Source organism: Anomaloglossus baeobatrachus, chromosome 6 (genome assembly GCF_048569485.1).
Source record: "Anomaloglossus baeobatrachus isolate aAnoBae1 chromosome 6, aAnoBae1.hap1, whole genome shotgun sequence".
In the NCBI taxonomy this organism is placed as follows: domain Eukaryota; kingdom Metazoa; phylum Chordata; class Amphibia; order Anura; family Aromobatidae; genus Anomaloglossus; species Anomaloglossus baeobatrachus.
The window spans coordinates 167429825-167440888 of record NC_134358.1 but is presented as its reverse complement, the minus strand read 5'-3'; the positions used below and the strand labels follow the sequence as shown (position 1 = coordinate 167440888).

General features: G+C 49.2%; 1 protein-coding gene across 1 annotated transcript in view; it reads left to right on the top strand.

The window, feature by feature from the left end:
- The first annotated feature begins 3336 nt into the window (after window positions 1-3336).
- Window positions 3337-11064, top strand: part of ENOSF1 (enolase superfamily member 1) — a 125911-nt gene continuing 118183 nt past the window's right edge. Inside the window, exon 1 of the mRNA XM_075314478.1 lies at window positions 3337-3408. The gene's annotated coding sequence lies outside the window, so the exon portion shown is untranslated. The remainder of the gene's footprint in view (window positions 3409-11064) is intronic.

Here is an 11064-nt window from a genome sequence, read left to right as displayed (position 1 = left end):
ACACTGCCAGGCAGAGAAGCAGGGGGCACAATGCCAGGCACAGTACAAAGGTGCAGGGGGCACAATGCCAGGCACAGTACAGAGGTGCAGGGGGCACAATGCCAGGCACAGTACAGAGGTGCGGGGGGCACAATGCCAGGCACAGTACAGAGGTGCAGGGGGCACAATGCCAGGCACAGTACAGAGGTGCAGGGGGCACAATGCCAGGCACAGTACAGAGGTGCAGGGGGCACAATGCCTGTCACAGTAGCAGAGGGAAAAGAGGCACAATACCATGCCTATAGCAGAGGGGTGAGTGGCAAAATGCCAGTTGCTGTAGAAGAGGGGCAAGGCACACATTGCCAGGAACAGTTGCAGAGGGGAACGTTGCCAGGTGTAGGTAGCTGAGGGGCGAGGGACATGCTCCCAGGCGCAGTTGCTGAAGGGTAGCTTGCTAAGCGTAAGTAGAAGAGTAGCGCTGATAGGTGCAAGAAGCAAAGGGGCACAAGGCCAGATTCAGTCGCAGAGGGCGAGGGGCACAATGCCAGGCATAGTGTAGCGCCCCTGAAGCCATGAGGGAACTACAAGGTTCTGCATCCCCACCAGGATGCAGGGCCTACCCGCTAGGGCCCCGGAAGACCAGTGCCGGTAACACACAAACACTCCAGGTGATCCCAGTTTTTCCCCAACAATCTCCCATAGAATGGTGCAAAGCTAGGGTCAGAGCAATGGATGGCCGCCTAGAGATGGAGTCAGTCCAGTCCACTAGTTGACTGGGTGGGATGGACAGACAGTGGACAGTAGTCAGAGTAGTGAGTCGGAGGAGAGCAGTGAAGGTGGACGTGAGGAGACGCACTGACTTGGAGTGACCAGTAACCTGGTGCGGTGCCCAGGAGGGTAGTTGCCGGTGGAGTACTCCCGGAACTACACACCAACGGGGTACAGGACCCTAGGTCAAGCAGACCTGATAACACCTGCACAGCGAGGGGATCATCAAGGACCTCGCTGACTTTAAAAAATCCAAGACTCAGTAGCAAAGGGAGAACTGGGGACAGGACCAGAGACTCCAACCCCACAGGGTTCAAGCTACCGTCATATAGACAGCAGTGGAAAACCACCGGACGGGGACTCCCAGTTGCTCTACGCCATGGGGACCCACCAACCAGAGACAGGTGCAGGGGAAGAAGGTATACCAGATTACTACACTGGCACTGGGACAAAGGGAACCTGAAGGTGAAACCAGCCGGCCTCGGGTGACCAGATACCGCCAGAAAGTGAGTAAAGAACCAGTTGCTCTAAACCCCTTGTGTGGACTACCTTCTTCCGACACTTGTCATTACACCTACCCTCTGGGGCCCGACCCTGCTTGCAGAGGGTGTAGCATCCAGGCTGCCATTAACACCAGCCCCAGTAGCGGACATTGTGCAGTGGCGGCTCCATCTACATAATCGCAACATCGCAAGTGGCATCACATGTGAACACTAATCTAATTCCCCGTAAATTTTTCCCCTTTATAAAAAGGGCCCAGGGCACGGAAGCGGGCAACGGCCACCAAAGTGACATTCTCCAGTTATACACTGCCCGGGACCGAGTACCCCATAACCCTGGCTGTCACAATAGTAGCAGAGGGGCACATTGCAAGGCACAGTTGCAGAGGGATGAGGCATTGCCGGCCACAGCAGCAGGGGGATGAGGGGTTTGCTTACCAGCAGCAGCAGGTGCCCCAGTGGCTATACCAAGTGTGCACACCTGTTTCCTATGGGCACACTTAGACTTATCAAACTGTGGAACTAAAACTTCCAGACTGCTGTGATTTCATCACTACGTTTCCTGTCCAGTCCAACAATGTATGTTCCCACTGGGAACAGCTGCTGACTGATCACAACTCTTTGGTATCAGCCGCATACCTGCTACTCGGGCGTCACTCCGTATTTATCAGCAGATCATAGAGAAAGTTTTCTTCACTTTTCCCACTAACTGTCGTTTCCATTTGCTCTACCATCTTTACTACTGGAAAGTGAACTAACAGCACGGGAGCTCGGTCATGGCTACAGCGATGATGATGCTGCAGGAAGAAGCAGAGCCTCCTGGATCACAGCGCCGGGCTCAACTGATCTGAAGAGGAACTAGGGGTGCTGTCCTGCATGAGGGGGAGGATTAGGCAGCCGAGCCATGTTCTAGAGGAGGGGACTGTATATAGGTGAGAGAAGCCATGTACTAGAGGAGGGGACTGTACATATATGAGAGTAGCCATGTACTAGAGGAGGGGACTGTATATAGATGAGAAGAGCCATGTACTAGAGGAGGAGGCTGCATATAGATGAGAGTAGCCATGTACTAGAGGAGGAGGCTGCATATAGATGAGAGTAGCCATGTACTAGAGGAGGAGGCTGCATATAGATGAGAGTAGCCATGTACTAGAGGAGGAGGCTGCATATAGATGAGAGTAGCCATGTACTAGAGGAGGAGGCTGCATATAGATGAGAGTAGCCATGTACTAGAGGAGGAGGCTGCATATAGATGAGAGTAGCCATGTACTAGAGGAGGAGGCTGTATATAGATTGTAGGAGCCATGTACTAGAGGAGGAGGCTGTATGTACAGTAGATGATAGGAGCCATGTACTGCTGGATGAGGCTGAGAGGAGTGATGTACTGTAGTAAGTGGCTGTATATAACGGGATAAGAGAGGAGATGTACTGTGCAAAGCATGACCGCAGGACCAAAATCACCTAAAGGAGACATGTTGTGATACACTGCACACATAATATAGTTTATTGGAGCGTACCATTTATTTTAAGTTTTTTCGTACAAGGCTGTATAACACAAGACACAGCCCCCATTTCATCTCCAGGGGTCTCAACCGGATTTCTAAAATTTCAGAGTTTTTATTTGGTGTAACATGTCAATCAATTTTGCCAGAATCCTTAGTGGCTTATCTGCCAGCTCTAGAGCTGTGAATTCAGGGGAACCATTGATCGCACATTTGCCTTTTATAGCACTAAGTCCTCTGCTTTGTAACTAGACAAGAAAACTGAAAACTGACATCTGTGCCCATCAGTCATGGACAGTTCAGATGACGATAACAGCCGGGCACCGAATGGAATGTTCATGTCTGTTCTCATTGTGGTGACATCAGAGGTTTATGGCATCATGAAATATGCAAATTCCATCCAACAGAATAGAATATGCAAATTGCATCCTACCACACCCAATGACTACATAAAGGGGCCCCACGCGCTTGCCTATGTCATCACGACCACACCTGATGACTAAATAAAGGTGCCCCGCCCACTTATCTATGTCATCACTTTGTGATGTCACAGTGATCAAAGGCTCTAAACAAACCACTCCTGGGAGATTTACAGCCATTTGTGACTTTTTTACTATAGAGGCAGGACGATAGAGCCGAACTATGGCAGCCAGAAAGACGTAAGTGGAGCTCTGGGAATATATACGTGGAGCCCTGCAACATTATTAATTTCTTATATAGGAAAAAGGACAAGACTGAGCCTTTGGATTATAAACCGGGGAGCCCTGCACTCTTACATTTTCGGAGAGAAACAAAATAAGAACGCTACATTTTCATCAGAATGAAAAAACAGCCGATGGACGACCCAGGACCATGAGCATCATGTGAACCTGGTGACGTATACCACTCACCTGCTTTGTATCTGCTAATGTCATGTAACCCTTTGTTGGTGTTTAATGAAGACTGGTGTTTTTCTATACCAAACTTCATGAAGCGCCCGTTGGAGTAAGATGCACCAAATTCATTACCTCTTAATGAATTTGACTCATCCTTTAAAAGGAATCTGTCAGCAGGTTTTTGCCACCTAATCTGCATAACGTACGGGCAGAATTCCTGATTCTAGCGATGTGTCACTAACTGGGCTGCTTAGTGTGGTTTTGATAAAATCACTGTGTGATCAGCAGGAGATTATCATTACAGGACTACTTGGCGTGCTGCAGGTAGTCCAGCATGTTCATGAGCTCTGTATAACTGCTAGATCTGCAGCAGAGAAAACATTGATTTTATCAAAATGAAAGCAAACAGCCCAGTAAGTGACACATCGCTGGAATGATTGTCTCTTGTGACATCTCCCTGTATATTCGGGAGACTCATGTACAGTGTGCAGTGTAAAATATGCAAAACAATAAGCAATTTTTTATGAGCTTTCTGGTGATAAATCCTGTGAAAAATCTGTGTAAATATTATTTTTTTTTCAGAATTTTAATTCAGGTTTGTTAAAGGGGTTTTCCAGGCTTGAGGTAACAGTCTGCAGTTGCTCTAGGTGACTGCAGACTTTTGAATCCTCACACACTGATTTGCATACTCCCAGCCACTATAGGATCTGGCTCAATACGCTTGTATTGCGTGACTCTGCACCCCCTTCTATTCAGCACCTGAACGCATGTATGCAAGTTACATACTTGTTGTGGTCACGGCTGCCTGCTACCGGCACATGCGAATCCTCACAGCGCACAGTGAAGTTCCTGTTAGGATTCAAAGGTCTGTTGTTAACCTCAAGCCTGAACATCCCCTTTAAGAAAAACTACCTGGGAAATCCCTTTTAAAGTAGTTTCTCATGTAAAATTTCTGGTGCTTGAGGAGTGAACTCTAAGGCGGGCTTTGCACGTTGCGACATCGCAAGCCGATGCTGCGATGTCGTACGCTATAGTCCTCGCCCCGCCGCAGCAGCGATATCTTGTGATTCCTGGCGTAGCGAACATTATCGCTACGGCAGCTTCACATGCACTCACCTGTCCTGCGACGTCGCTCTAGCCTGCGTCCCGCTTCCTTCCTAAGGGGGCGGGTCGTACAACGTCAGAGCAACGTCACACGGCAGGCGGCCAATCAAAGCGGAGGGGCGGAGATGAGCAGGATGTGAACATCCCGCCCACCTTCTTCCTTCCGTATAGCCGCCGGCGGCAGGTAAGGTGATGTTCCTCGCTCCTGTGGCTTCATACACAGCGATGTGAGCTGCCGCAGGAACGAGGAACAACATCGTACCTGTCGCGGCAGCATCATTTTGAAAAAGTTGGAGCCTGCACCGATGATACGATAACGACGCTTTTGCGCTCGTTAATCGTATCATCTAGGATTTACACACTACGATGTCGAAAGTGACGCCGGATGTGCGTCACTTTCGATTTGACCCCACCAACATCGCACGTGCGATGTTGCAACATGCAAAGGCGCCCTTAGGCTATGTGCGCACTTTGCTTTTTTTCATGCGTTTCAGTAGCGTTTTGAGCTGCAGCGTTTTAATGCAAAATTGCATGCGTTTTGATTTCCAGGCAAAGTCTATGGAAATGAGGGCGTTCTTGTGCGCACGATGCATTTACAAACGCTGCATTTTAGTTGCAGAAAATTTGTCAAAATCCCTGTGTTTGAAGAAGCATCATGTCAATTGTTTTTGCCATTTTGGCAGCGTTTTAATAACATTGAAGTCAATGAGAAATGTCTAAATGCATATTTTTCATGAAAGAATGCGTTTCACTTGCTTTTTAATAGCGACCTGCATGTGTTTTTGACATAATAAACGCAGGTCTTTCGTCTTTCTCTCTCTGTCGGTCTGCCAGTCGGTCTCTCTCTCTGTCTCTGTCTCTATCTCTCTCTCTGTCAATGTCGGTCAGTCTCCCCCCCCTCTCTCATACTCACCGATCCACGATCACCAGCGCGGCGCTGCACGGCGTTCACACTGTGGCGGCTTCTCGTCTTTTGAAAATGCCGGCCGCTTATTAATCCATGACGTATTCCCTGCTTCCTCCGCCCACCGGCGCCAATGATTGGTTGCAGTCAGACACTCCCCCACGCTGAGTAACAGCTGTCTCACTGCAACCAATCACAGCCGCCGGTGGGTGTGTCTATATCGAGCAGTTAAAAAAATAAATAAATAAAAAAAAAAAACAACGTGCGGTCCCCCCCAATTTGGATACCAGCCAAGGTAAAGCCACACGACTGAAGGCTGGTATTCTCAGGATGGGGAGCTCCACGTTATGGGGAGCCCCCCAGCCTAACAATATTAGCCAGCAGCCGCATCCATTAGATGCGACAGTCCCAGGACTCTACCCGGCTTATTCCGAATTGCCCTGGTGCAGTGGCAAACGGGGTAATAAGGAGTTAATGGCAGCAGCCCATAGCTGCCACAAAGACTTAGGTTAATCATGGTAGGCGTCTCCCCGAGATACCTTCCATGATTAACCTGTAAGTTAAAGAAAATAAACACATACACCCAAAAAATCCTTTATTTGTAATGAAAGACAAAAAAAACCCTCTTTCACCACTTTATTAATCCCTCAAAAACACCTCCAAGTCCGACGTAATCCACGCAAGGTCCCACGACGCTTCCAGCTCTGCTACATCGGAAGCTTACAGGAACACCGCCGCTCCTGTGAGCTCCATGCAGCAACTGAAGTGAGTCGCACGATCAGCTGTGCTGTCACTGAGGTTACTCGCAGCCACCGCTCTCAGATGGAGGACTGCAGTAACCTGAGTGAAAGCACAGCTGATCGCGCGGCTCACTGCAGTCACTCAGGGGATTTTCGATCACAGATGAGTCCTTCACGTGTGACTGCAAATCAGGCTGCCACACAGAGAGAGACGCGCGATGTCAGTGAAATGGGATGAAGCTCTGACGTCTCTGCTGCGGACTCCTGTGTCCTGGCACTAACCTCGGAGGTTCATCTGAGTTCATGACAGCACACAGAGACAGAGCCGTGGCATGACAATGAAGTCAGGTGCAGTTCATTCTCATTGCCCGGCTTTGTATGTGTCTTCTGTCAGCGGACATGTAGCAGAGCTGAATTGCCGAGGGAACGCACTGACAAAAATGCATGCAAAATGCATCCAAAATACATGCATTTTGGATGCATTGTTTTTGTCAACACGCAGCGTCACGTCTGCCAGAGGGTGCGTTCTTTTCCGCACTGGTCAGGGCGCAATGTGCGCACATAGCCTTCGGCTGCGTGCCCACGATCAGTGTTTGCAGCGTTTTGGATGAAGCATGCGTCCAAAACGCTGCAATGTATAGTACTAACACAGTGGATGGGATTTCTAGAAATCCCATGCCCACTGTGCATGTGCGGCCCGCAGCAAAAATTGACCTGTGGTGTGGCTTTCCTGAGCCGTGGCATGACAACTGTTTGCTGCAGAGTAGGGAGAACACAAGCGAGAGACCGCAGCGCACTGAACCATGATCGTGGGCACAGGCCGCTGCAGTCTCGTGCGTTCTCCTACGGAGGTGACTCGCTGCCTTGCAGGTCAAGACCCGCTGAGTCCAGGATGCAGCGGGTCCTGATCGGGGGCATGTACTCTTATGTTATTTCAGTACAACAGGTGTATATATTATATAATCTGCAAACTAATAATGGGCGATGTCACCTATGTAAATACTAATTAAGGAATCCGCTGGATTAACCCAAAATAAGATTAATTTTTGTAGATTTTATTCCGGTACCTTGTTTGATTTTGCCTTTTGTACTTTGTTGGACTTTGTCTGCTGGTAATTGTGTCATTTCCATTTGTCTGTCTTTTAAAATTGTAAAACTAAAATGCCATAAAATATATGTTTTATGTTGCAATGAGGCTCCTTGAATGGGTTTCTTGAGTGAATGTATACGGATTATACAGTATATAAAATCCTGAGTGTGTATAAGGGAGTCCAACTAAGTGTGGTCGACAGTCATTTGTGGTCTGAAGACAAATGATAGGTTATTATACACTACACCCAGGTACACGCCCCCTGATCCCATATAGATAATATTTATTGTTGCCTTATATACCTATATAGGTATTGTTATATGTGAATATCTATTAATAACACTGAGTGACTGAAACCTCCACGTTTCAAAAGTGGACGCAGGGTCAGACCTGTGGCGGTCGAGTGGCGCCTTGTCACGATCACTGTGGAGTTAGTAGAGTCCGCACCGGTGGTGCTCTGAATACCTGATTTTAAGAACGGGAACGTCTCTGGATATAAAGAGGCAGTGTCGTGGACTTTATCTCAGCACTTCAGGTCTAGGAGTGCGAGGGAACTTTTATCTCATCTTGTCTTGTACATTCTCCTTGTCTGTTGTTCAAGACATTGTCTTAAGTACTGAAGTGAATTACCCTTGAGTATTATTATCAACAGATATGTTATATCTTATACTAAATATGCAAGGTACTAGATTAAAATATTTCATAAGTCCTAATATTATATTGGCTAAGTGTCTGCATGAAAGTTATAATATATTGTGTTATGACTGGAGATGAGGGAAGCCGGACTGTAAAGTTCGGGGTTCATACTGGACACTGGGGCTCGAACTCCAACACAGACGTTTAAAAAAAGTCTGTTTCCGAGTTTGAATGCTGTTTGTTTGCTAATAAAGTTTGTTGAAAGGCTGCAGCGCAACCAATCTATAACCTTTATTGCATGGAGAAGATGCCTTTATTCTGCTATGATCAAAATAAATAAATTAAAAAAAAAATTGTAGAGGGCTCCCCCCTATTTTTATAACCAGCCAAGGCAAAGCAGACAATGGGGAAATGGTACTATCAGGCTTGGAGGGCCCATGGTTATTAGGCCCTTCCCAGCCTAAAAATAGCAGCCTGCAGCTGTAACGGGGGCAGGGGGCGCCTCAGGGGTTGTAGTCGCGGTCTCCCGCCCAGGGGGCGGCAGGCTGACCCCCGGCCCGGCCGTCACTGTTAAAACAGGGGTGTTGTTTGTGGGGCAGAGTGTGGGTGGCAGGGACGCGTTCGTGCCGGTACCTGAGTTCTCCGTTACGCCGTTTTCCCTCGGCTCGCCAGCCCCTTCATCAGTTACAGAAAAGAGCCACTGACAGGCAGCTGGTAAACTAAGAAACATTTTATTGAACGAGGCTTCCATTTTCTGTTACACTTCTCAGCAGCAAGTTACTTCAGTACTTCACTTTAACGTTACAGATTACGTTCCTTCCTGACGGTTTCCCCTTTTTGCTGACGGTCACTCTCCTTCACCTGCAGGGGACACTTGTTAACCCCCTAGTAGCTGTACTCTGAACCCTGAATTACTGCAGGGCAGATCTAGCACACACTACCGGTTCCAGATGAGTTCCCACTCCTCTTTACACCTTTCAGCATCAAGTCACATCGGTTTACAGGTTACACTTCTTGCTGACGGTTTCCTCTTTCCCCGGTAACTTTCCCTCGCCTGCAGGGGACATGCGTTAACCCTCTAGTAGCTGCACACTGAACCCGGATCTATAGGGCAGATCTAGCACAGACTACCGGCTCTGGATAAGTTCTCACCTCTCCACTTCTTTGTCAGGGCACTAACCTTCGCCTGCAGGGGCCACTTGTTATCCCCCTGATAGCTGCACTCCACTCTAGTACACACCACCGGCTTTGGGACTAGTCTTGACTCTTCCACTTCTTCTGCCACTGCACCACTTCCACACTCTGCCCCGGCACCTCAGACTCCTCTCTTCAGTCACATCCGACTACTACACTGTCCTGCACACACTGCTCTGCATTCAGAGACCTCCCTTCCTTCCTTCCCCACCTAGGCTGCCCTCCCCTCCTTCCCTGCCACTGTTACCAGGGGAACCACTGCTCTACACTGGCACCTAGTGGGGAAACAGTTTATGACAGGTAACATTTTACCATCAACATTTACAATTTGCCACCATACTACTGTGGCGTCTTCAGGGGGGGAAAAACCGCTCCTTCACTACCAGGGGTCCGACTACCCCTTACACAGCCACCTCAGAAGTGGCACATCCTTTAGATGCACCTATTCTGGCTCTTTCCCTTGCTTCTTGATTACCCTGGTACAGTGGCAATCGGATTAATACTTTGGGATTGATGTCAGCTGTGCTTTGACGGCTGGCATCAACCCCAGGGGTTAGTAATGGAGAGATATCTATCAGACACCTCCATTACTACCCGGCTGAAAGAAAAAGGTTCATGGATGGCAAATGGGCCTTTTGTGAGTAATAGAATATTGCAGGCTATTGTTACTTGATTTCTCCAATCACCCTCCACGACAGCACAACAGGAGGATGACTCCCCGCCCTAATAGGGACAGGAAACACAAAGAGGTTAAAAGGCCCATCCCTGCCCTCCTCTCCAGTGTTTTTTCCTGTCCCTATCAGGGCATGAAGAGGTTCTCCTGCAGTGCTCCGTGGCCGGTGATCGGAGTTTGTTGCTGTTAACCGGGAAGCTGGGGTCGTGGCTCTGCTTCCTCCTTTTCGGTGGCTGCTCCCGTCTCTTCATGATTCGGGACCACCCCCACTCTCCTGTGCCTTCGGGTTATGCAGAGTGGTGCCTGAACCACGTGCCTCTCTGAGCTCCCTGGTTCTTCCTCCGCCCTCTCAGGCAGCATCTCCAGGCACTAGCGCGAACCAGAAGTGTCACGATCGTCACTTCCAGTTTCGGTTCCGTGCCTGTGCGTGTGCGCGGTGACGCGTTCAGGCCGGAACGCATGGGAATCCCATGTGCGTTCCACTGTGGACCACACGTTCAAAGGACGCGGCTACTCTGGGTGCGCCTCGGGCCTACCCATGACGAACACCCACCCCCGGGGGAGGAGCAGCCTGCATCAGGCATGTGATGCTGAGGGCCCGGCACTACTATAAGAGTACCCGGCAAGAAGACTTCTCCAGGTAAGACCAAGCCTTCCCAGATTATAGAGAGTGACCAGTCTTCCCCACCTGCATCTGCAGAGCCCAGCGTCGTTCCCAGCACAGTGAATCCTGTAATGGGTGGGGGGAGGGTCGGTGTGTCTGCTCTACATTCCCTATCCAGTATGTCTGAGCAGTATGAGGTTCTCCTCCATTGGGGCAGGTATCTGAATACCTTGTTTTTTCTCCCCCTTAGGGGGACAAATTGCCCGCACCAAAGAAGGAGAAAACCACGATCCGAAAGTGTCCTATATGTGCAGCAAAGCTTCCCCCTTCACGTACAAAAAAAGCTTTGCCAATATTGCACGGAAAAAGTTCTCAATTATGAACGACCATCATTCCTGGAGGAGATTAAAGGGCTCGTACGTCAGGAGGTCCAGGCTTCCATAGCCTCCCTCTCTCAATCCCTGCCCACCCCAGCTCCCGCCCCCGCTCCCACAC